The 25176-nt window shown below is 41.3% G+C and overlaps 1 protein-coding gene and 1 long non-coding RNA gene across 8 annotated transcripts in view; one reads left to right on the top strand and one right to left on the bottom strand.

Annotated features, from left to right (window-relative positions):
* Nucleotides 1–25176, top strand: part of LOC135233747 (uncharacterized) — a 789909-nt gene that overhangs the window by 515452 nt on the left and 249281 nt on the right. The gene's annotated exons all lie outside the window — the stretch shown is intronic.
* On the bottom strand, nucleotides 2142–2565 carry LOC135264493 (uncharacterized). Its single transcript, XR_010332706.1, has 2 exons — nucleotides 2436–2565; nucleotides 2142–2301 (listed from the first exon to the last, which is right to left on the bottom strand). It is a non-coding gene; the product is annotated as an uncharacterized LOC135264493 (long non-coding RNA).

Genomic DNA, 25176 nt, shown 5'->3' with positions numbered 1-25176 from the left:
AAAGTCCAAAGAGAAATCGTCTTTCTCTGCTCTGGACGGTTTGTGCCAATTCCGAACACTTCCGTTTGGGTTGTTTGGGGCCCCAGCCACCTTCCAGCGCCCAAATACCGTATCTCCGCATGCGGCTGCTGCGTCCGTATGCCGAGTATGCTGCTGCCTATCTGGATGACGTTATCATCCACAGTAGCAGCTGAGCACAGTATATGCGGCATGTGGGGGCGGTGCTCACGGCTAACCCAAAGAAGTGTGCGATTGGCCGAGCGGAGGTACGGTATTTGGGGTACCACTTGGGAAGTGGACAGGTGTGACCTCTAGTGGATAAAACCACGGCGATTGCAACCTGTCCACGACCCAAGACGAAAAAGAGGTGATGAGGTTCTTGGGCTTGGCCGGCTACTATAGGCGGTTTATTCCGGCGTTTTCACAGCTGACCAGCCCCTTGACTGATTTAACTCGCAAAGGTGCCTAAGATCCAGTCCAGTGGACGGAGCTGTGCCAGCGAGAGTTTGCGGGGAGCCGCTCCTGTTCACCCCTAATTTCTCTCTTTCTTTAATGCTGCAGACCGATGCGTCGGACAGAGGGCTGGGGGCTGTTTTGACCCAGCAGGTGGAGGGAGTCGATCGCCCGGTGCTGTACATCAGCCGCAAACTATCCCAGCGGGAGGCGAGGTACAGTACGGTAGAAAAGGAGTGCGGTCGGGTCCCTGCGCTACTACCTGCTGGGTCGCCCATTCACCCTCTGTTCGGACCACGCTCCCCTCCAATGGCTCTACCGCACAAAGGATACCACCCCGCGAATCACCCGTTGGTATCTGGATCTACAGCCCTTTAATTTCAAGGTGTTTCATAGGACGGGGGCGGACTTCCTCTCTCGCCCCAAAGGGGGGGCGGGGGGGGGGGGGGCGGGTCGGTCATCGGCCGGATGGCTCCCCGGCCTAAGTCGGGCGGTGGGGGTATGTGGTAGGGTGGGCGTGGTTTTGCGTTGGCTGCAGAGAGAGAGAGTGGGCGGGGCGGCTCTCGGACTCTGCGCCATAGCTGTTGGGGATTGCTAATCAGCACCGATGTTTAATTGTTTGATTGATTGACAATGTGCTGATTACCTTGACAGTGAGCCTGGGCACTTAAAAGGTGGTCTATGGAGGCAGATGGGGTGCTGACTGGACGTGCTGGACGGAGGAAGTGCTGCGAGAGTCTGTAGCACAAATTTTTGTTTGGTGCGAAACCGAAAACCACGTGGCGGCCGTAAAATTAAAAAAAGACGCATTCTCGTCCTGAAAATAAATCTCGTCTCTCTCTTGTCTGTTAAACTGAGCGGTGGCACTCAGCTTGCCACACATACCACACACGATGAAATCACACACACAGAATTTAACGAAATTAACCATCTTTGTAAGACTGGCATTTAGAAAGGAACGTTTTTAACATTTAAGAGACTGACAAGAGCATTTAAGACAGTGGTTCTCAGAATCGGACCTGGGGGCTCCTTGCGTATATTGGCTTTTCTCCATTGGTTTTGATGATCTACAAAAAAAAAAAGCCTAATAATAATTAGAAATTCAATGTACATTATTTTTGTCTTCATGCACCAGGTGGAAAACTTGCTGTACAAAGTGCGTTGTCATATTTACACGCCTGCAGATCAGTTATTAAAATACTTAGATTTGTTAATCACCGCTGACAGTGTTAATTTTTATTCGGTAAAAAGTGACTTGCGAACAATCGGTCAGCTAGCGTCACCCAGCAAGTGAACACCACAAACGGCGATGGAGTAGTAGCAGTTACTGGCTCATTAACTGACTGTGGCGAGAACCTACGACGATAACTTTCTCTGTTAACAGCAGGTCTACCAGACAGTTATATGAAAATTAGCCTAGTCAAATCACCAGTAGCCTACACATCTCTGATTGATTGACCATCAGTGTTGTCGATGTTCTTCCCCTGTGGTTCATATTGCTAATGCGTGAGCTAACCATGGATAACCTACCTAGCTCACTGGCAAGCTGATATGCTAGCTAAGCATATGTGACAGGTGCTGGTGTTTTGGTCCTCAAGTAGGGCAAGGTCATTTTTCAGTTTTTTACAGATTATGAAAGTGCAGATTATAAACTTTCAAATGATGTGTTATACTTTGAAATCTGAAAATAGTTGAAGATATGCTTATTTGAATGTTGGTACTCCTAAAATCAAGTAGCAGAGAAAATCCCCTTGAAAGATCTTGAACTTTTCACACTTCTCACAGGGAGATAATGGGTGGGAACAATAGCTAGTTAACTCCACCCCAACCACTCCCCCGCTAGAGTACCTGTAAATCCTTGCCCATTTAGGGGTTACCCTATTTAAATCTTTATAACTCCAGATGTGAACACCACAGAGACTAGAAAAATGTTTTAAATGAAGCAATACATTTGTACCATTTATAATACTAGCTTAGATTACTTTATATTCATAATTTTGTAAGAAATAAAGTGCCACAAATGCAATGGTCAAGGCAAAAAAATCTAAAATGAATTTGCTCCTTTTTTAGTTCGCAATGAAATACTGTGAGATTGCGGGTTGAAGTATACATCCTGGATCAAAAACTTCTTGACCACAAGTTCATAAAATCTAAGGGTGGATATGTAGAACTACTAAAGATCTATGAAGCAAAAACTAAGCAGTGTACCCAGAATCTCCAAATCTACCCAAAATGTCTAAATTATTAACACTGGTCTAAAATAGCTAAGGGTCCAGAAACAAATCCAAAATCTCTCCAAAAAGGAATATAATGCTTTTTGTCCATTGTAAAGCATATGAGCCCCTTATGAAGGTTTAAGATGAAACATAGATATAATTTAAACATTACAATACCACTAACCCATTTAAAGACACTCAATTTCTAAAATAACGTATATAACCGAAATATTTTGAGCAGTAAGACTTACATAGCAATGATGAAATCTTATCTATGTTCAGTAGATGGAGACACAGACAGTAAATCAATGACAGTTCTATCCGCTTCTGTTTTGCTCCAGAAAACGATGTCAGATAGGTCTATCAGCAAACATATGGCTGTGCCCAGAAGTCCTCAATAATAATGGTATTTTCCAAGGAATTACGAAAAATCGTTGACAACGTTTCGTTAGGTGCAACGTCTTTTAATGCTACCATATATAGAGCGAATGCCATGGTAAGAAAATGTTCGGTTACGCTAACCTATAAAACGCTATTCCAAAAGCAAAATTAGACATGTTATACATCGTTAGAAAGCTTATACTCTCACCTACTGATTGAGCGTCCGCCATTGTAGCAACCTCACAGAGTAAACAAACATAGGCTACTACCACACAGCTTTATTTATGGGCGGTGGCTTGACCGAAACAAAGTGACAACGAAATCAAACATGCTAATTAAACTGCACCCCCATCACGCCTCCAAAACCCGGCTGTAAGAATCACTAAAACAAGCCGACTATTTAATAATAAAGTATTTAATGACCCTAAAAATGTTGTTTATTCTATTGAGTGACTTCTTCAACACTTTAACTTTCGTAATATGAAAAAAAGGAAAACAGTAAAAAAAAAATTTAAAAACCTTTTTTGCCTCCTAGCGCGATTTCAAGATTTGCGACTTGCGGACCTTTTCTCCAGCACCCGTCACATATTTGTTTTGCTGAGAAACATAAATTGAAGATAACTGAACATAATTGTATTATTAATCTCATACATATAACGTGATTACATGACACAGTACAGTCACAGATGGAAATTAAACTCCGTAAACATTTGATAATATACTTTAAAACATAACTCAAGTTCGTTCTGCAATCGTTCGTTCAGGTTGATGGGCTTTTCCGCACCGGACTGTCAATCACATTGTAAAAATCACAGAGCCGCTTAACTCTATGGTTTTGGCTCCAAATCGACAACATGGCCATTGAGTTTCAAAACGTATTTTAGAGACCTACGGAGAGTCAATGGGTGACATCACAGTAGCTTTGTCCATATTTTTTACAGTCTCTGGTTATACCTCTCACGGGCCAAGCCCAAAGAGCTAATCGCTCCGGACAGGGTTGGTATATTTCCCCGTTCGCCTGAGACAGTAGGTCTGTGCATAACGGGAGTGCACATGGCTGTGCATAAAGGAGAGTGATAATCTCTGCCAGCTACGGCGATTTCGGATCAGTGTCAAGCTCTGTTCTCTCACTCTGGCTAGAGTGGGAGAGATAAGAGCGAGGGGAGGAAACGCATAAAGGAGCATATCGGGCAATGGGTGGGCCAGTGCATCCACGCTGAGAGGCGCGTTCTCATCCCGTAACGAGAAATACATAGGACAGTGGGCGTTGCCGTGCAAGGTGAAGAGATCTACGGCCGCACGGCTGAATCTCTGCCACAGCATTTCCACAATCTGGGGATCCAACCACTATTCCCCATAAAGTGGGTTTCCTCTTGACAACAGATCCGCGCCCGCGTTCAGAATGCCTGGAACATGGGTCGCGCATATCGACAGAAAGTGACGACTGCTCCAGACCAGCAGTCTGTGGGCTAGACAGTGGAGTTAAGAGGTGGAGGTAGCGCATTCCACCTTGCCGATTGACATATGCAACTGCGGTTGTGTTGTCGCAGCGGATTAGCACATGATGTCCCCTTAGGCGGGGGAGAAAATATCTTAGAACTATCCAAATGCTTAGTAGCTCTAAGATAATTGATGTGAGCTAAGCGTAGTTGGATTGGCCACGTCCCATTCACAATACGTCCCTCCTGAGTAGCACCCCACCTAGAGAGGGACGCGTCTGTTGTCACGACTTTCCACTTGAGAACGATCTCGAGAGGGGTTCCCTGAGTGTAAAAGTCCGTGCTTTCCCAGTGACGCAGATTTTGGTAGCACTCGCGTGTCACCTAGAGGCGGTGATGGAGATCGCCCACGGGGCTGAGGTGAAGGGATGATATCCACTTCATAAAGCCCCACATTCTTAATAGCCCCGGTGGGAGGACCTGAGAGGCTGAAGTCATCAGACCTTGCAGCCTGAGGCACGTGCGATACTGTACTCTTGAGCCCTGTTTGAACGGAGAGAGACAGACTCTGAGTGATACGATGCAATCTGTTGATAGCTAAGTTCGCATCGGCACAGAGTTTAGGTCCAGTCCCAAGAACGTTACATTCTGGGAGAGATTGCTCTTGGGGAGGTTCACTCTGAAACCAAGAGACGGCAGATGTGTCAGAACTAGCTGTGTGTCCTGCACAACTCTGACTTTCGAATTGGCGATGATGAGCCAATCGTCGATATGTCAGAATTCTGACTCCCATTAGTCTCAACGGAGCCAGACCCGCCTCTACACAAAGACAGAACACCTGTGGGCTTAGGGAGAAGCTGAAGGGTAGAACTGTGTATTCGTAGCAAACACCGAGATGGGCGAAGCGGAGAAATTTTGTGTGAGGGGGATAGATGCCCACATGGAAAAAGGCATCTTTCAGATCGATTGATGTGAACCATCGTTCTGACGTATTGAGCATAGAAGGGTGCTGTACGTTAACATTTTGAAATTGTATTGCCTCAAAGGTTTGTTCATCACCCTGAGATCCAAGATCGGACATAGGGAGCCTTCCTTCTTTGGAACCAGGAAGTGGCAAGAGTAAAAGCCGTGTTGGGCTTGATCTCGCTGAACCACACGGATCGCCCCTTTGTCTAAGAGAGAAGAGATTTCCTCCTCTAAAACATGGGCCATACTCTCTTTGGTTCGAGAGTAAATGACGTTGAAACGTGGTGGTTTCACTCTGAACTGGAGTCTGTAGCCTTTGGCTAATGTGCTCAGAACCCATTCTGGGGCTGATGCAGCCTGCCAAGCAATGATGTGGCTTGTGAGTGCCCCTACCGGTGTTGAGGACCGTGGGGAAATTTGGCCGGGTGAGGCCAAGTTGAATAATGGTGTCGGCGCTCCACCTAGTGGGAAAAACCAGGGGAGGCCTCGTGTTTTAAAGAGAATCTTTTCACACAGTTTTTTATTTTTATTTATTTATTCATTTGGCCTTTCTGGGCGGAAGCCTTTATTAGAAATGGCCTGTTGTTGTTCTGCACACTGAATGTGGGTAACACTACCTGTGTGGCTAGAAGAGAGTCTCCCTCTCGGGGCATTGAGAGGGGGGACTAAGGCTGGGGGGACACGGGAACTGGTGCCCTGACCACAGCGAACATAGGGGTGGGAACCCCTGGGGGGAGCGGGGCCGTCCCCCTAAACTTGAAGTCTCCTCTTCTTGGAGAGGGGAGACAAACATGTGTCCACAGGGCTGGTCACCTCAGAACATGGACTTAGCCCCCCCAGCAGGGAAGCCGGTCAGACAGGCCTTAGAAAGGCCTGTCGAACGGGCTTAGAAAGAGCCTTGTAGCGGGGAGCTAACAGGTTGGCTAAGTGAATAAAGGCAGCGTGTGTGACTGCCTTTAAGCACTAACAGGCTAGCGTGGTTGGCTAGCAGGGAGGTGTATCGAAGGCGTAGGCTGCCCGATACAGAAGGAAGCTAGTGAGTGAGTGCGGCAAACTAGCGGGCTTTATAGCACTGACTGAACTCTCCAACCTTTCACGTCCGGCGGAGGCCGATCCCCCTGCGGACAGTTAAGTGATAAGGTTCTTGTGAGATGCAAGGTCGAGGATGTGAGCTCAGTTTGGATGATCGCGAGAAGCGAATGTCAACTGATGAGTAGTAGCGCTGCAGCGTCCTATATGCTCTTACAGGAGGGCGGTGCCTCCTGTAGCATTGGACGCACTACTGTCTGTCAGAGCCAGACTTGGTGCAATTGGATGCTTCTGAGGAGTCATGACCGGATGTCATTCCCCCATATGTGGATCTCAAAACGAGATGATGACAGAGAATGCCCTTAGCAACGTTACTGTGGGTTCTTCACGAACCATGTTATGATGCTTATTTATGCCTTGAAAAGTAATGAAGCCCCATTTTTACATCACATTAGTCATTTCTGTTAGAGAAAAAGACTGCGATACAGAACCGTACTGTAACGTGCTTCATAGCAAGCTTTACTCGTCAGCTAAAAGCTATAATGTTTTCTTTGCAGTGCAAAAAAACTGCTGCTTTTCATTAAAATAGGTGGCACTGCAAGACTTGTCTCGTCATTCTGCATTCTGCGAGTGCGACATGTGTATGTCTCTCAGAGCCTACATTTATACATGAATTCTTATTATCACTTACTCATTTCAAACAATTTAGGAGACATTGGGAAGCTTTGGAATACAGCTTCTTTAATTTCTGTGACGCAAGATAGCCTATATTGTTTGTAGTACAGTAACTTGGCGTCATTTTGATATCAATACTTTTAATAGCAGGCCTAGATTTGAATGAATGACTTATAGACAGTACTTTGTAAGTTTTTAATGAGATTATATACAGTACAGACATGGTTCAAAGCTTGAAATAAAGAGCATATTTGTACCAAAATGATGGGAGTCTCTCTCTGTAAACATACAAGCATATTTATTCTGAAAAACAACAAAGAAATCCAATAATCATTTAGTATTTTTTTTTATGCTGTAGTGATTATATGTATTTCTCAGAGTGGACGAATCCAGATTTCCTTTTCCAATCGTATCTCAGGATGTATACACACCAGCATAAAAGTCTGGAGTGGATTGGACAAAGCAGTAAAATTTGACCCCCACAAAACAAATATTCTTTATTTACACATTCTCTTTTTTTTAACTAAGCCCTGTATTTCAGTCAAATGGTGTTCTTTTGGAATACTTCTATGTACAAAATGTGTTCATTATGGTTAATTATCACCTAAACTAAATTTGCTTAGAAACAATCAAACAACTTGGTTTTAACTTGCTGTGTACTCAGACCTACGCTCAGGTGTCAGGGTGCTGTACATCAGGCTTGTAGGCAGTAAGTAGGCTACTGTAATTTGCATACACAGACTGAGGCTGTAGCTCTATGTTGCATCCCTTTTATTAGTTATCAAAGCTTACAAAGGAATTTCAAGGGTAGTGTGAGGAAACTCTTTAACCAACATCTTCACACGCAGATTAGAGTGCGGTTCGGCCTGGATATTTGCATTCAAAATAGAGCCGAGCCCGAGAGAATAGTACCCGACTCGACATGAGCCCAACGAGCATTCTGTATTTTGGTGTCCGAACCGAACCAAACCCATTGCAATTTAAAATATACATAGCTCGCTGCCTAAAATCATTGATGTTAAGTAGATAAGTATGTAATGCTAGCTTTGTTGCAAACAATGGAGTGTGGGGGAAAGACGTCTGTCACTTTCCAACGCGCTGCTGCTGGCTGTAAACAGCAGACTCACTGATACAGTTGCTAAGTAACCACCATCAGCAAACCATTCTAGCCTTGCTTAGCTAGCTAGCTTCTATCGACAAGGTAAAAACGTTAGCCAAACATTGTTGCAAACGTTAGTTAAACATGCCATAAGTATGGTAATCGACACATTTGTCGATTATTTTGGATTTTGATTTTGAAGGTATTTGCTTTGAGGCAGTAATGAAGGCTGTGATTGCAGTTTGACTTGTACTTGCTATGGTGCACCCTCGGTCCAGATGACGCTGCAGGGACGAATTTCCTGTCTTTTTGCTGTCATATTTCATTACAACGCTGCATGTTTTGCATTTAACAAAACCAATTGGCTGTTTCGCTTCCACAGTTGCGACCAAGTGGAAGTGTTTCCATACTGGTGATTTGCCATGGTTTTCGGTAATAATTAGCTCTCCCGATGAGCTTTCGCTTGACTTCTTCCTTGGTCGATTGCTTTTTTTTGCACAGGCAAGATATCAAGTTATTTTATTGAATTAAATAAGCCATGCAATTCAAATTAATCTTAATTATCTTAATAAATATTCGGTCCAACCCGACCCAAACCCGTCGGGACCCGTCGGGTCCCGTCGGGTCCTGTTGGACCCGGGTCGGGTATCCACACTCTCATGCAGACACACATACACATACACACACGCACATATGTGAGCAGGCAGCACTCTCTACAATAACAGTTCATTTTACTGTGCTGACCTCTCACTTGGACCTCACATGCATTTATATGCATTACTGTTATCAATTTCTTATCAAAAACACAGTGAAAGGATGAATGATATCTGAACAAAAACAGATGGTGTTCAGATGGTAAGATGAAGAAACACAGGGCCAAGTTACTTGAAATAATTTAGGAAACATTGGATAGCAGCATTGTTTCATTTGTGTAAGCTAAGATAGCCAATATTGTTTCTTGTATCTGTACTTTCAATGGCAGGCCTAGATTTCAATAATGTATAGCGCTTTGTATGTGTGAGTAACTTGGCATTTTTGTATGTTGAAAATGTGTTTTTCTTAAGATAATATTTTTTGTGGGGGTGGGCAGGGGTAGGGGTTAGGGAACAAATGTGTCTCCCCCACAATGTCAAACTTACACCTACACCCCTGTACCCCTGCCTACAAATCCATAAAAGAGGGTTAATGACCAAAGAATCAATGTTCAAATATGATCGCAGTCCTATGACTTGAAAACCTGTGGGGAGAGCTGAAGAGGAGAGTCTACAAGCAAAGTCCAATGACAGATATGAAGAAATTATGCCTGGAGCAAGGTCTTGAATCCCATGCTACACTACACTTCCCCTTCTAATTAGGAGTTTCGACTCTTTCAGCCACACCCATTGTTAACAGGTGCATAAAATCAAGCATACAGCCATACAATGTCCATTGATAAACATTGGCAGTAGAATGGGTTGTCAGTGACTTTCGATGTGGCACTGTCATAGGATGCCACCTTTCAAACAAGTTTGTCAAATTTCTGCCTTGCTAGAGCTGTTCCAGTCAACTGTAAGTGATGTTATTGTGAAGTGAACATGTGGAGGAGCAACAGTAGCTCATCTGGGAAGCGGTAGACCACACAAGCTCACAGAATAGGACCGCTAAAAATCATCTGTCCTCGGTTGCAACACTCACTGCAGAGTTCCAAACTACCTCTGCAAAGAGGTAGTTCGGACTCTGAAGCAGTGGAAAAGCATTGTTTGCAGTGATGAATCACACTTCAATATCTGGAGGTTTCACAGACAAATCTGACTCTGGCAGAATGCTTAGTGCCATCTGAACTGGCCCACATAGTGCCAACTAGGCCCCTTTATTCCAATGAAGGGGAATCTTAATACTACAGCATACAATAACATTCTAGAGAATTGTGAGCTTCCAAATTTGTGGCAACAGTTTGGGGAAGGCCCTTTCCTGTTTCAGCATGACAATGCCCCCATGCACAAAACAAGGTCCATGGTTTGCTGAGTTTGGTGGGGAAGAACTTGACATTTGCTTTAGGAGTTTGAAATAATTTTAATATCAGAAATTAGCCAAATCCCAGTAGTCATTACAAAGTTTTTAAGCCAGAAATACTGCGCCCTCAAAATTAGAAAAGCTTATAAAGAAGCATTGTTCTTTGCATACTGCAGGTCACATCTTTCAGTGAAAGGTGTATTTCCAACGTGTAAATCTATGCTCAACCTTTCACTCACTCAAAAAAGCCTTTTGCCATTCATAATGAAGTATAGAAGAATGGTCTGAATTGTTTTTGCATAGGTGGATACAGTACTGTTCGGTGCTATAAAAAATCATGTCCTGATCCATTGAACTTGGCTTTAAATTACGTGACCTGTATTCTTTGACACCTAGACATGGCATTGCTGCTGGGCTAAGTTGTATAGTCTGTTCCAGTACAAGTATAGCTTGCAAATGCTCGTTTTTCATAGACTTTATGAAAATGGTTGACCTTGCTACCACATTTTCCAACAAAAATCCATTGGAATAATTTTGCTTTGGTAACTGGCTGCGATACTCAAAGATCTTGCAGATCTTCATGGATGTAGAGGCTCGAGATGACCAGTGACCCACTAGTTTGATCACGTTATAACATGACATAATGACAAGACAGGCCATTCATCTCAGGGCGAAATACAACCAAGTTGTATTTGGGATCATACAAATAACATTAGCAATTTAACAATGGTTATCTAATAACAGTTATGATTACTCCTGAGTGGGCAAAAAAACCCACAAAATCTCCTGTCAGAAAGAAGGTGGCCAAATTACCTAACCAGCAAGTGTGAAAAAAGTAATAAAAATGTGAGAAAAAGTGGAAAATTCGCTCTCTGTCCCCGAATAGCAATAAAGATTTTCACCCCAGGAGCAAAACCTATGGGGCCCCTGTGTGCCACCTTCTCAAATAGTAAATGGACACAAATAAATATTGTTTAAATTATTTAATTAGTACTTAATTTATTAGTTATATTTAGTATTTTGCTCACAAATCACAGATTTATTATTTTATTTTAATATTTATTTAATTTCACCACTTTTTTGTATTTTCCTTCTTATATTTCCTATTTTCTTGCTCCAATATTATATTTGTTGTATTTCTATTTAGTATTTTCCTTCTTCTATTTCCTCCGAGGACACAGCAGCGGTTTCTCCTCCACCACAGGCACAGGGCAAAAGACAGGCAGCTTTTGAGGAGGAGGACACACCAGTTAGGAAGTGCAAGGAGCCAGACTGGCTGGTGTTGCTCCGGGAGATGGAGAAGAGAGAGGAAGACAGGGGATAGAGATGAAGAGCGTGAGATGAAGGCATTATAGAGAGAGGAGAGGCTGGAGAGAGAGAGACGACAGAGGGAGAACAGACTGGCAGCGGAGCAGCGGGAGAGAGAGAGAATACAAGGAAAGAGAGGAGCGTAGAGAGAAAGAGAGTGCAGCGAGAGAGGAGAGACTGATGACTATTTTACTGGCCCTTTTGGCTAAGAAATAGCTAACACTAATTCCAAGTTCATCAGTCTGGTTTATTTATGTTCTCTTTACTATTTGATATATTTATATACACTCACCAGCCACTTCAACTGCATGTTAATGCAAATATCTAATCAGCCAATCACGTGGCAGCAACTCAATGCATTTAGGTATATAGACATGGTCAAGACGATCTGCTGAAGTTAAAACCAAGCATCAGAATGGGGAAGAAAGGTGATTTACGTGACTTTGAACGTGGCATGGTTGTTGGTGCCAGACGGGCTGGTTTGAGTATTTCAGAAACTGCTGATCTGCTGGGATTTTCAATCACAACCATCTCTAGGGTTTACAGAGAATGGTCCGAAAAAGAGAAAATATACAGTGAGCGCACAGCACGTCGAACCTTGAAGGAGATGGGCTACAGCAGCAGAAGCCAACCCGGTACTAGCAAGGTGTACCTAATAAAGTGGCCAGTGAGTGTACATTATTTATATACATATTTTTATGTTCACTTACCCCCCTGAGGGTCATGTTTTTGAGGTTCACCTCATCTTTACACGTGCCCAGACTGATTGCCCAGAAAAAAAAAAAAGGAAAAATAAGAAATAGCAGAAAAACAGTACATACATACCCTCACCATTAACAAGGTCAGCTCAATCTATATTGCTATGTACATATAGACATCACAATACACTTCGAACTGATACAACCACGTTATCACTTCTTTCCTCCCTTTTTAAAATTATTTATTTATTTATTTATTTATTTATTTATTTATTTAAAATGTGTGAAGCTAGTACAACATTGGTTTCTACGTCTTTCCCCTCTATCAGACAGTGCATATTGCGGGTTGGAACCTCCATGTTCCCGGTCCACACCATATAAGCCACACAACCAGCGCAGTATAGACTAAACCATATATTCTACACGGTGCACTATATACTATGTTCATGTTACCAACCACAGTACATATCAACATGCCATAGCAGCCAGACAGAGCAGGGACAAGGGCAAACTGCAGTCAGTCACTACATCCATACCAATATCCATACAACAGCTCCCATGCAAGATGACCCATGGGTTCACCCATAAAGCCCAGAGCCGAGTGGTACAGGAAGGCAGAAGATACAAAACCACACAAAACGATTAATAAAAGATAATAATCATTATAATAATAATATGTATGTTTCAACCTGCCCATGTATCCATTTCTACAGTATCATATCATCATCTTATGGGGTGGCCCACTTGTGTATCCCTCTGCTCCACTATGTTCTTAAAGATCCCATTCAATGCTGTATTATTTCAGTCATAAATTGTTCACTGAAATGTTAATGTCAGGAGTGTCATTTTTTCTACTTCAGATGTATCATTTGACATGTTATAATTGTTCTACTGCACTCTCTTTGGGCACAGCCAGCACCCAGCAGGGTGAGGGGGTAATTTTACATCAACATACCTACTGCTAAAACAGTGCAACAAGATTGAAAAACATGCTTTTCATTGTACTGAATCTTTAACCACTGAAATTGGCAATTATTTTAGTAATTTTCTCCCACATAGCTTTATCCTTAAACTGTGTTTCATTGCAACTAATTTTTTCTAACATTAACATTTCAAAGTATGTTTTAAGCCATAGTTGCTCTGACACAGCATCAATGTTTTTCCAATTAAGAGCAAGAAGGCGTTTAGCACACGTACATGCTATAGATATCAGTGTTTTTTGATATTTGTCTCCGGGTATGGTGTCCAAATAGTTCAAGATACAGATCTTGGGATCAAGTGGGACTATGATTCCTGCAATGGATGACACAATATTAATTATCATTGACCAGTACCTTACTAGTTTTGGAAACTTCCAGATCATATGCACAAAAGTGCACATGTCCACTTTCTTTTTTGCAATGCCAACATAAGTCAGAGTTATTAAGTTGCATTAGTTTTATTTTCCTGAGAGTTAAATACACTCTGTGTAGTAATTTGAAATTAATTCGTTTATTCTGGACGGAGTTGGACACTCTGTGCATATTTTCCCAGATTTTAGCCCAAGCTTCTGGTTGTAGTTGTTCACCTAGTTCCTTTTCCCAGGTCAACTCTAAAGCATGATAGATTGAAGTACCAGAATAATTTAGAATCTTGTATAACTGACTGGCGATATGTCTCTCAGAGTCAATTATGTTTCGTAGTTGTGTTTCTATTATACACTGCTTTGGGGAAGGGGTTGGGTTTCTTAAGTGTTTTAGGAGGTAAGATCTAATTTGTAAGTATACCAGGAAGCCCTTGTTTGATAAACCAAACTTGTCTTTTAGTTGTTGGAATGATCTCATTTGGTGGACATCATCAAGTAGATCCGAAAAAGTATTTATGCCTTTCGTTTCCCATTCTTTATTTGAGAAGTGTTTACCATTATTCAAAAATCTCCCATTATTCCAAAGGGGAGTTTGTGGTGATTTCATTCCGTCAAAGTCTAGTGTTTTATGCAGGATAGAAGCAATTTTGCATGAAAATTGTAAAATAGGATTCTTCATGTTCTACTGATATTTAGGAAAATACCATGAAGATTTTAAAGATAGTGGACATTTGTTCATCAATAGTATGTCCTGCTCTGTGTTTTCCCAGGCGGTGTGATTATGTTCTCTTTTATAGGCCCATGTAAGTGGAAACCTTGCATTAAATGCGATGTAATATTTATAAACATCCAGGAGGCCAAGGCCGCCTTTGTTTCTATCTAACATAAGCTTAGATCGGTTTATCCGAGGCGGTTTTTCGTTCCATTTCCAAGAACATTAAGTTTTTTAAAATGTTCTGTAGGGAAAGAAAGGGGTATAGCACTAAAGACATAGGTGATTCGAGGAAGGATATTCATTTTTATTGTGTCAGTTTTCCCCCATAGTGAGAGTGGGAGATGTTTCCAGTTCTCTAAGTCTTCTGTTATTTCTTTAATTAGGTTGGACACATTAAGTTCAGGAATTTGGTTCAGTTGTGTTTTTAGCATAATTCCTAAGTATTTGATACCTGCTGGAGACCATTTAAATGGGAGACATGTGATGCTTGAGATATTACAATGTACATTCAGGGGCAGTGCTCAGATTTTTCCCAATTTATTTTATACCCAAATATGATACTGAAATTAGAGATTGTCTGTAGGACATGGTAATGACTTTGGTAATGAGATTTGGGGATTTGTAACTATTTGAAGTATGTCATCTGCAAAAATATTTAGTTTGACCATTTCTTTGCCTATATGAATCCCTTGAATTTTTTAATCTGCTCTAATTAAGCATGCTAGGGGCTCTAATGATAAAACAAATAGTAAAGGGGATACAACACAACCTTGGCGGGTCCCTCGATAGAGCGGGAAAGCTACCGAGATATGGCCATTTGTACAGATTTTGGCACTAGGAGATTTATATAGTAATGATATGTTTTCAATAAATTGGGGTCCTATGCCAAACTCAGTAAGTGTTCTAAAAAGATATACCCATTCTATGCGGTGAAATGCTTTCTCCGTATCCAGGGACACCGCCAGTGTTGGAGATGGAGAATTGTTGGCATAATGAAAGGCATGTATGAGTTTCCTCATACCATCCGCCACCTGTCTTTTTTTAATAAAACCAATTTGATCAATGTGAATTAATTTATCTAACACTTTGTCTAGTCTTCCCATAAGAATTTTACCTAAAATTTTATTTTCTACATTTAAAAGTTGTATTGGTCTGAAGCTGCTACATTCTAGTGGGTCTTTGTGTGGTTTGGATATTAAAGTTATTGGGGAGGTATTGAATTAAGTAGAGAACGAGCCCTTTTTTTAGCTTCCTGATAAGTTTATCTTGGACATCCTCCATATAAGCTTTGTAAAAATTTACAGAGAATCCATCTTCACCTGGGGCTTTATTGCTATTAAGTGATTTGATCGCATTAGCAACTTCTAACATTGTAATGTCGGCTTCCAGGTATTCTCTGTCTTCCATTGAGAGTTTAGGAAGGTTAACGTTTTTGAAAAATATATCTAAAGGGTTGGGAGAGCAGAGGGATTGTATTCTGATCTATACAGTTCTGAGAAGTATTCCTTGAACCTTTCATTAATCAAATCTAAGTCAGTTAGTCTATCCTTATTGTGTGATGCTATTGCCGGAATCCGTTGTGAGGTTGTCAGTTTTTGAAGGCGGTGTGCAAGTAGTTAATCTGCTTTATCACCTGTGTCATAGTTGATGGATTTAAATTTGAATAAAGCAAATTCTAGTTTTTTTATTTAACAGGTCTCCCAGCTCTGTTTGGGTTTTTACCAGGTTTAAGTATATTTCATTGTTTTTTGGATTGGCTTTATGTTGTTGTTCAATTATATTCAATGCTACTGTTAATTCTTCGATTCTTTTCATTCCTTGCTTTTTTCCTGGGTCGCATAACTGATTACCCATCCCCGACAAGTTGCTTTGTGAGCTTCCCAGATCACAGAAAAGGAATTAACGCTTCCTGTGTTTATTTCAAAAAAAGCTTCTGTGTTAACTTTAACATTTTCAATAAACAAGGGGTTAAGTGATAAGGAATTATTACATTTCCAATTACTACTTCTAGGATAGCATTTGGAGTGAAAAAAACGATATTGAGATAGGCGCATGATCAGAGTGCATGATGTTGTGTATTTTAGTTTCCCATGTATTACTTAATATCTTTTGGTTAGTCCAAAAAGCATCAATCCTGGAGTAGCTTTTGTGAGGGTTACAATAAAATGTGTAATCTCTTTCCCCAGGGTGTGTGAGTCTCCAGGCATCAAATAACCCTGCTCCTTTCAGCATGTCTGTTAAGGTTTTTGAAGTTCTTATGTCTGTGTTAGATGGCACACTTGACTTATCTATGCGGAGATTCGGTACTGCATTGAAATCACCCCCTAAGATTAATGGCATATCTGTGAAATTACTCAAATGTATGATTGTTTCAAAACAGAATGGAATGGGGTCTTTATTTGGGGCATATATGTTTAGAAGTAAACTAAAGTAGAGTAAATTGGTTCATTGTGTAGGGTAGCTTTCAAAAGTATAAATCTACCGTTTTGGTCTTTTATTACTTCATCTAGTTTTAGGTCAAGGTTTTTATGAATCAGGATGGACACACCCCGACTCTTTCTGTTAAAGCATGAGGAGAAGACTTGTCCCACCCATTTTTGTTTTAATTTGATAGACTCCTCATTTAATAAATGTATTTCTTGAAGCATAGCTATGTCTGTTTTCAAATGTGCTAGATGAGACAGAATTCTTGTGCGTTTCATTGGGTTTTTAATGTCTCTAACGTTCCATGATGTCACCTTTATTTTATTTTTCCTTAACTGAAAGTCAACCATGGTTTTTGAATGAAAATGAGGATGTATACAGTGACGTGCATTCTGTTTGAGCCAATGCAGGTCATGTTGCATGTGTAAAATGTAAACGTGTGAGGGCGGTGAGTAGACTTTAAAACAATAACAAAATACATACAAAAGACTATGATGAACATACAATGAGACATGGCAGAACATCTAGGCTTGCTTGCCATATACATCCACATTCAAAAAAAGAAAAGCGAGCCCCCAGAACTTTGCAGAGGGAGTGTTCAGTGGTCCAGAAAAAGAGCAAACCCAAACGAAACAAAAAAAATACATATAAGTGAACAGATAAAGCAAGTAAAGAATCAAAAAGGAGAGAAAGACAGAAAAAAGAGGTTTAATATCTATATACACAATTGAGTCATAATAGTAATTATAATAATAGCAATAAATTCAACACATTTTACTTTATAACCTGCTTCCTTTTTTTATTCCCCCTTAAACCAGGAGATTGAAATTAAATTTGTCCTTAGTTAGTTGTGACAAAGTATAATTTTATAAAATTAAAATTAACTTTGTAAACTCCGTTCACACATTTTTTCTCCCTTAAATAAATAAGTAAAAATAGCAAACAAAACAGAAAAAAACAGAACAAAAAAGGAGAAATAGTTACTATGTAATTTATCTCTAGTTGCTATATGACCTGCTTTCCCCTACACTGACTTTTAATCAGTCAATTACGTTCTTCATAAATGTATGGCTATTAATACAAGTTATTTTAGGTCACATTTCATCATGAGCAAGTTTAACAGCCATATTCGTATAAATGTTACTTATAACCTGGAAGACTTCATAAACTGTCAAAAAAGATAAAGGTAATAATAATAATAATAATAATTAAAAAAGAATTCATGAAGACAAAAGGGTCTCTTTGTATACGAGTTGCCATTGCATTGTGTGTAGGGGTGGGGTCCTCATTGTATTTGTCACCCCATATAACTCAAAGAAATTCTTCAGGTACTGATATAGTTCTCAAAAAGTAGGTGGTAAGAGAAAGAAGAGCAAAATAAGAATGTACCTTATATCACATTATTCCCTATTTATTTATTTATTTATTTATCTATCCATTTACCCTTTTTTCCCCTTCTCTCTTTACTTTGTAAACATATAGGCTATTAACAATCATCCCATTATGGGGTGATATTAAATTTGTGATCTCCATTAGTAGGTTGACAAGCTACTCTTATACAGGAACCGACAAAGAAAAACGAAAAAAATAGATTTGTTACATTGTCTCCCTTTCAAGAGAGGCTGTTATTGTGTGCCCTGATCTCCCCTATTTGCTGGGCTATATCATTCGACTAATAGCCAGTGAGTTAGGAGCCTAATACGCATGCAAACCATACTTTAATGTGACAGTGAGTTAAAGTCATCTAGCGAACCTCAGGCTGGTAAAAAAGAGAAAAGGAGAAGGGATCGCAGAGATGCGCGGACTAGCCTTCCGGTGGGTAGGTGAGATACAGATCATTCTGTTCAGTCATTTTCCAAATAGTTTATCAGTTAGTGTTTTAATTGCAACTTACCCCCAGTCACCAAGTATACTGTGGGATGGATCCTCGTAGTGTGTGGATTCACATCACTTTGCAGGCTACTTGATGTCTGGGAAGTCAGATTTCATGGCGTCCGTGGCGTTCTTCACGTTATCAAACTTGTAGGGTTTGCCGTCAATCCATACCCATAGTATTGCTGGATCCCGAATCTTTGTTTGTAGTCCCTTTTCGTGTAGCTGTTGCCACAGTGGCCAGAATTCCCCACTCATTCTTCTCTGTTGGATTGACATGTCAGAGGTGATTATGATATATTGATCTCGGAATTGCTGTTCTTGTTTGTGTTAGTGTTAATCAGTTTAACCTACAGGGTCCAAGTTGAACTATGCGGTTGTTCCCTGCACTTGGAACGGTACTTCTCTCTAGGGTTTTCGACACACTTGTTCCTGGTTATGAACAAGAGCCACGGTCCAGACAAGAGTATGCACAGAAATGGGCTTCTCGCATGCAGGAGGCATACAAGATTGCCTGAAATAACAGTGGAAAGTGCTCATCTAACGGGAAGAAATACTATGAGCGGCGTGTTAAAGGCATTGTGCTGCAGCCTGGAGATCGGGTTCTTGTCAGAAATCTGTCGGAGAGGGGTGGCCCAGGCAAACTTTGTGCTAACTGGGAGAGGAGAATTCAACATGTTGTTGAAAAGATTGGAGATGGACCTGTGTACAGAGTTCAGCCAGAAACGGGAGATTGAACCCTCTGCGTCATGCATCGTTATATTCTGCTACCTGTTAATGATTTGCCCTTGGAACAAGATGAGCAGAGTCACCGTGCACCCAGGAAAAGACAAACACAGAGAGACACTCAGATAAACAACAGTGAGACAGTGGAGCAGGAGTCTGAACACTCTGATGAAGAGGAGGAATACACATATTGCCCCAATGCCTCGGTCTAAACCACACAGTGAACTCAGTGCTGTAGCTCCAGAGTTCCAGCCAATGAGACATGTAACAGAGACAGCTCAAATGCAGCAGCCACATGAACCTGACCCAGTTGCAGTGCCAGATTCAGTGCAGATGCCGGTACCGGCTGTTACACCACCAGCTGAGAAATTACCAGAGGAACCAGCGACGGATGACACTATGGAGGAGGCAGGTTCAGAAGAGCAGGTAGACAATAGTGAGATTGTCACACAGTCATCAGAGGAGGAAGTGCCACCTGTGGTGAGGTCAACCCGAGCAATGCAACCTCAAGAAATGCTCACATATAACCACCTTGGACAACCTTCATATCACCCCTGGAGGCCAGGAGCAAACCTGATGTTTGCCTGTGTCCCTTACCCTACTGCCATTTTACCCAGCTGTTCCGGAACCTTATTACTACCCTACACCAGTATGGACATGCTAGATCTGTGACAACCTACACAGTGACTTAAAAGACATTCAGTTGTACAAATGCAATAGACTGTACATTGACCATCAGACTTTTAAGACTCTTGACAGCTACACATTACTTGTGTTAGTTTGGTTCTAGATGTCCAGAGACATCTCTTGAAGCAAGGGAGAGCTTGTAGTAGGTTGGAAATGCTATATGTTTAGTTTTTATTTAAACAGACACCCCCCCCCCCCCCCATTCTTTTGTTAATAATGGAACTCTTCTAACATTCTTTACACAGTCTTTACATCAAGGTAATACACTTTCACGTTAGTAGATGGTGCTCTGGTGCTGCTGTGGATCCACTAGGTCGTAGCTACAGTGGTCACTGGTTTCAGATGACACATTGCCTCTGCGGTGGCAGTTCTGCCGGCCAAAAGGAAATGGATGTGGGTTTCTGACAGTAGAGGGCAGCAAAGTGTAATATTTCCTCATAAGGACAGCTTCCATTATTCTACATTGTACTTGACGTCACACCGCGTTGCATTTCGGGGTGAAATCTTAAAATGAGCTTAGCTCTGTGATTTTAAGATAACATTAGTACTTGGGAAAAATCAAGCCCTAATATCAGCTGATATTGGGCTGGTATCAGTCTAGAAGCCATTCAAATATTTTTATGGATCTGGTAACTCTCTTTTAAAAAACAAATATTAGGCTACGACAGTATGCAACATAAAACTCATAAGCCCCTAACAGAGACGTCAAACCAGTTTTGGTGATTTTTCAGCAAACAAACAGTTTATTTTTCACTATTTAATAAATGCTACTCAAATAGCAACATATACATACCTAACTTATCAGAAAATAACAGCTGTTTTCTTTAATATGATTTAATATGAACCGAAGTCAATTGGGTAATTATAAAAAAATCTAACCTTTTTGTTATAATAAAAACTGAACGTAATACCATAAACTTGATTTAAAGTCTTGATTTAAAAACGACAGCTAGTTCAGTTTATGTAATTGTATGTTTAATATCAGTTAGCAACAAGAATAACCAATTGATTCTCATTTTTCGATTTATGTTTTAAAATGAATATCGAACACCCATTAATTTCTTGCTTTTTAATTTCTGTTCCTGAAACGGAAAACGATTGACCAAAAAGTACACAGATTCTTTCTCCCCAATGATAGTTATTACTTGCCAAGGGAAGCAGCTAATTTTTTTAACATCATATTAAAGGAAACAACAATTTTTTAATGTTCTGGAAAGTCAGCGATTTATATATTATTATTTGATTATACTGTATAGCATTTATGCTATTATGGATTAAAAATAAACTGTCAAAAACTGTTTTCTGAAAAATCAGTTTGACCTCCCTAAGAATAGCCTATGCATCATCACACACTGGCAGCAGGTTGGTAATCTGTTGCAGAGATCTGTGGTCAGCTTGTCAGTCCAAAATGTCTCGATAGCCGATATGAGTTCTGCTTTAGTCGTAGGTTTGGCTTCACAGCGCACATACTCCTTCATCGCATGCCAAACCAACTTAATGGGATTCATATCAGGAGACCTGACATAGAGAGCGCAAATAGAAAATTTAGAATACATTAAGGGTTCCCGTGGGGTCTTAAAAAGTCTTAAATTTAATAATCCGAATTTTAGGCCTTAAAAAGTCTTAAAAAGGTCTTAAATATGATTTTGATAGGTCTTAACTTCTCTGTATCGCGTTTAAATGTGTTTGGGGGAAATGTAAGCAGTACGGTGATAGCCTATCAGTTCCTCCCCAACAATTTGTATGGAAATAAATCAACATGGAACCAATAATCACTAACTTTGCAGCCCCCGGTGAGAACTTATCGGAGAACACCCAGATAGCAACTGCCCCTAACAACCAAGCTTGAGCTAGTGTCAGTCAGAGCCTGAGGTAAAGAGAAATTCTGCTAGCGTGTCGCGATCATATGTCTTAAAATCTTTACTTTTGTAACTTTATGAGGAACTATGGGGAAGTGTAAGTTTAACAATACGTGGTTGGAGAAAAGCAGTGTAGTGCTTGGTTGAAACCAAGTGGAGGGGAACGTTTTTGAAGCCCGCTGCACCTTATGCAATAAAACGGTTAAACTAGGAACATTGGAGGTAAAGGCTTTATAATCGCATGGTCAGTCAGAGAAACACAAGACCCAAGTGAAAAACCAACAACAAACGCCTGCCATCTTTTTTCATGTTCGCCCCTGCTTTGAGAGTATCAAGTGTGTCCAATGCCACTACATCTGGCTCCCCATCACTCTGCAACTCCTTCCTAGAGTTCTTCCACACCAAAATCACCAACATACACCAAACTCTCACCTCATCCACACCCCCTTTAGATGAACCACTCCCTACTGCTGCCACCGCAACTTCTCCTCCCCCTGGTTTTACCTTCACCCAGATTGACCATGCTTTACTCACCAAACTAATTTCCTCTGCCAGAACCACCACCTGCTCATTAGATCCCGCCCCCACTGTCCTGATTAAAGCCTGCCTCCCTACTCTCTGCCCTTACTTCACCAAGCTCATTAACCTGTCCCTGACCCACTGTGCTGTCCCCTCCGTCTTCAAAACTGCTGCCGTCACCCCAATCCTTAAAAAACCTGGCCTGGACCCAAACACCCTCTCCAATTACCGCCCCATCTCCAACCTCCCATTCATGTCCAAACTCCTGGAAAAAGTTATTGCTTCCCAACTCCGTTACATGTCCGACAATAACCTCTTTGAGCCCCTTCAGTCCGGCTTCCAACCCCATCACAGCACAGAAACAGCCCTCACCAAAGTGGTAAATGACCTCCTCTTATACTCTGACTCTGGTGCATATAGCATACTCATCCTCCTGGACCTCTCTGCCGCTTTTGACACAGTAAACCACAACATCCTTCTCACCTGTCTGTCTCACCTAGGCATCACTGGCCCATCTCTCAACTGGTTTCACTCATACCTCACAAATAGGTCAGAATTCATATCTATCCATGGTCACACCTCAGATCTTGCTACTGTCACACAGGGTGTCCCACAAGGTTCTGTTTTTGGTCCCCTCCTCTTCATCATCTATATGCTTCCCCTTGGCCCCATCCTCCACAGCTTTGGTCTTAATTTCCACTTCTATGCAGACACCCAAATCTATATCAGCTCTACATCCACTAATCAGCCACCCACTGCCATCATTGAAAACTGTCTGACACACGTCAAATCCTGGATGCAACACAATTTTCTTAAACTCAACTGTGAAAAAACTGAAATCATTCTCATCAGACCAAAACCCCAGCTCACAAAACTACACAACTTCTCCCTCACCATTGACAGTACCCCTGTCTCCACCTCCCCCCTGGTCCGCAACCTCGGTGTCATACTCGATCCATCCTTCTCCTTTGGAAAGCACATCAACAACACTGTCAAGGTTTCATTTTTCCATCTACGCAATATCTCCAGACTCAGACCCTCTTTCACCCATCCTGATGCATAAAAACTCATTCACGCATTAATTTCCAGCAGACTGGACTACTGTAATCCTCACTGGTCTTCCCTCCCGCCTCCTACACAAACTGCAATTGGTTCAGAACTCGGCCGCAAGAACACTGTCCCGCATATCCTCCCGGTCTCACATCACCCCTATCTTGAAAGATTTACACTGGCTCCCAATCACATCACGCATCACCTTCAAACTCCTCCTCCTAGTTTACAAATCCCTAAATGGCCTCGCACCCACTTACCTCTCTGATCTCCTGCTCCCCTACCAGCCACCCAGACAGTTATGTTCATCCACTGCCGGCCTCCTCACCACCGTCCCCTCTCAGCGCCGTTTTTTTGGTGACCGCGCCTTCTCAGTTGCCGCCCCCAAACTCTGGAATGCCCTCCCCCCTGACATCCGTACCTCAGACTCACTCACTCCTTCAAATCTAGTCTTAAAACCCAGCTCTTTTCCTTAGCTTTCCCTTGATGTTTGTCTTCCCCCTCTCACACCCCCTCCTACCACCACTTTTCTCTGAATTGTATGATTCACTGTATGTATGTATGTACCATGTTTTGTAAAGCGTCTTTGAGACCATGAAAAGCGCTATAAAATAAATTTATTATTATGCCTCCTCCGATACATGTGGAGTTGCCCGCCGCTTCTTTTCACGTGACAGCGAGGAGTTTCACTGGGAGAGCGTAATGCGCTGGGAGAGGTTCACGCTCCCCCAGATCCCCTCCCAGCTGAACAGTCCTGACCAACCAGTAGGAGTTGCTAATGCAACGATCAGGACTCATACCGGCTTCCCACCCACGAACACTGCCAATTGTGTTCGTAGGAACGCCTGACCAAGCTGGAAGTACCGCTGCCAGGGATTGAACCCAGGTCTCTGCGGTGGTAGGTGAGTGCTTAAACCTCTACGCTACCCAGATGGCCCTTCGTCATTTTTGATTCAGACATAAGTTTTATGGGCACCGTGACTGCTTTCTTTCATTTAAGGAATATAGCTAAAGTGAGACCCTTTTTAACACAGCAAAAAGCTGAAAAGTTGATCCATACTTTTATTTAAAGTCGCCTGGAGTATTGTAATGCTTTACTGGTCTGCCTAAGAAAACAATTGAGAAACGACAAATTTTTCAGAAAACTGCAGCCAGAATTTTAACTAAAATAAAGAAGAGAGAGCATATTACTCCTTCTGACTTTTTAAATTAATTTTAAACTACTTGTTTTTGAAGCACTTAAGGGCTTAGCACCTACCTACATTTCTGATCTCCTATCCTTAATTGTTCCAACTCAAGCTCTTAGGTCCTCCACTGCTACTATTCTCAAGGTCCCAAGGGTAACGCAAAAAGAGTGGAGAAACTGCCTTCTGTTTTTATACACCATAACTATGGAACACTCTTCCAAAGAATATTAGAGACTCGGTTGGCATTTTTTAAAAGCAGCTTAAAACGTACCTGGTCACTCTGGCTTTTAATTGAAAATGTTATAATATGTCCTGTTCTCTGAATTTTATATTCCTTTTTATGTAAAATTTTATATAATTTATCTATTATCTATGCTTTATTATTATTATTATTATTATTATTATTATTATTATTAATAATAATAATAATAATAATAATAATAATAATAATAATTATAAGGAATACATAAAAAGGAATTATTATTATTATTATTAGTTTTTCAGTTTTATTAATTTATTATTTTTAATATCAGATT

This window comes from Anguilla rostrata, chromosome 10, assembly GCF_018555375.3.
Source record: "Anguilla rostrata isolate EN2019 chromosome 10, ASM1855537v3, whole genome shotgun sequence".
Classification (NCBI taxonomy): domain Eukaryota; kingdom Metazoa; phylum Chordata; class Actinopteri; order Anguilliformes; family Anguillidae; genus Anguilla; species Anguilla rostrata.
Note: the sequence above shows the minus strand (reverse complement) of the source record. Positions and strands in the feature narration are given on the sequence as shown.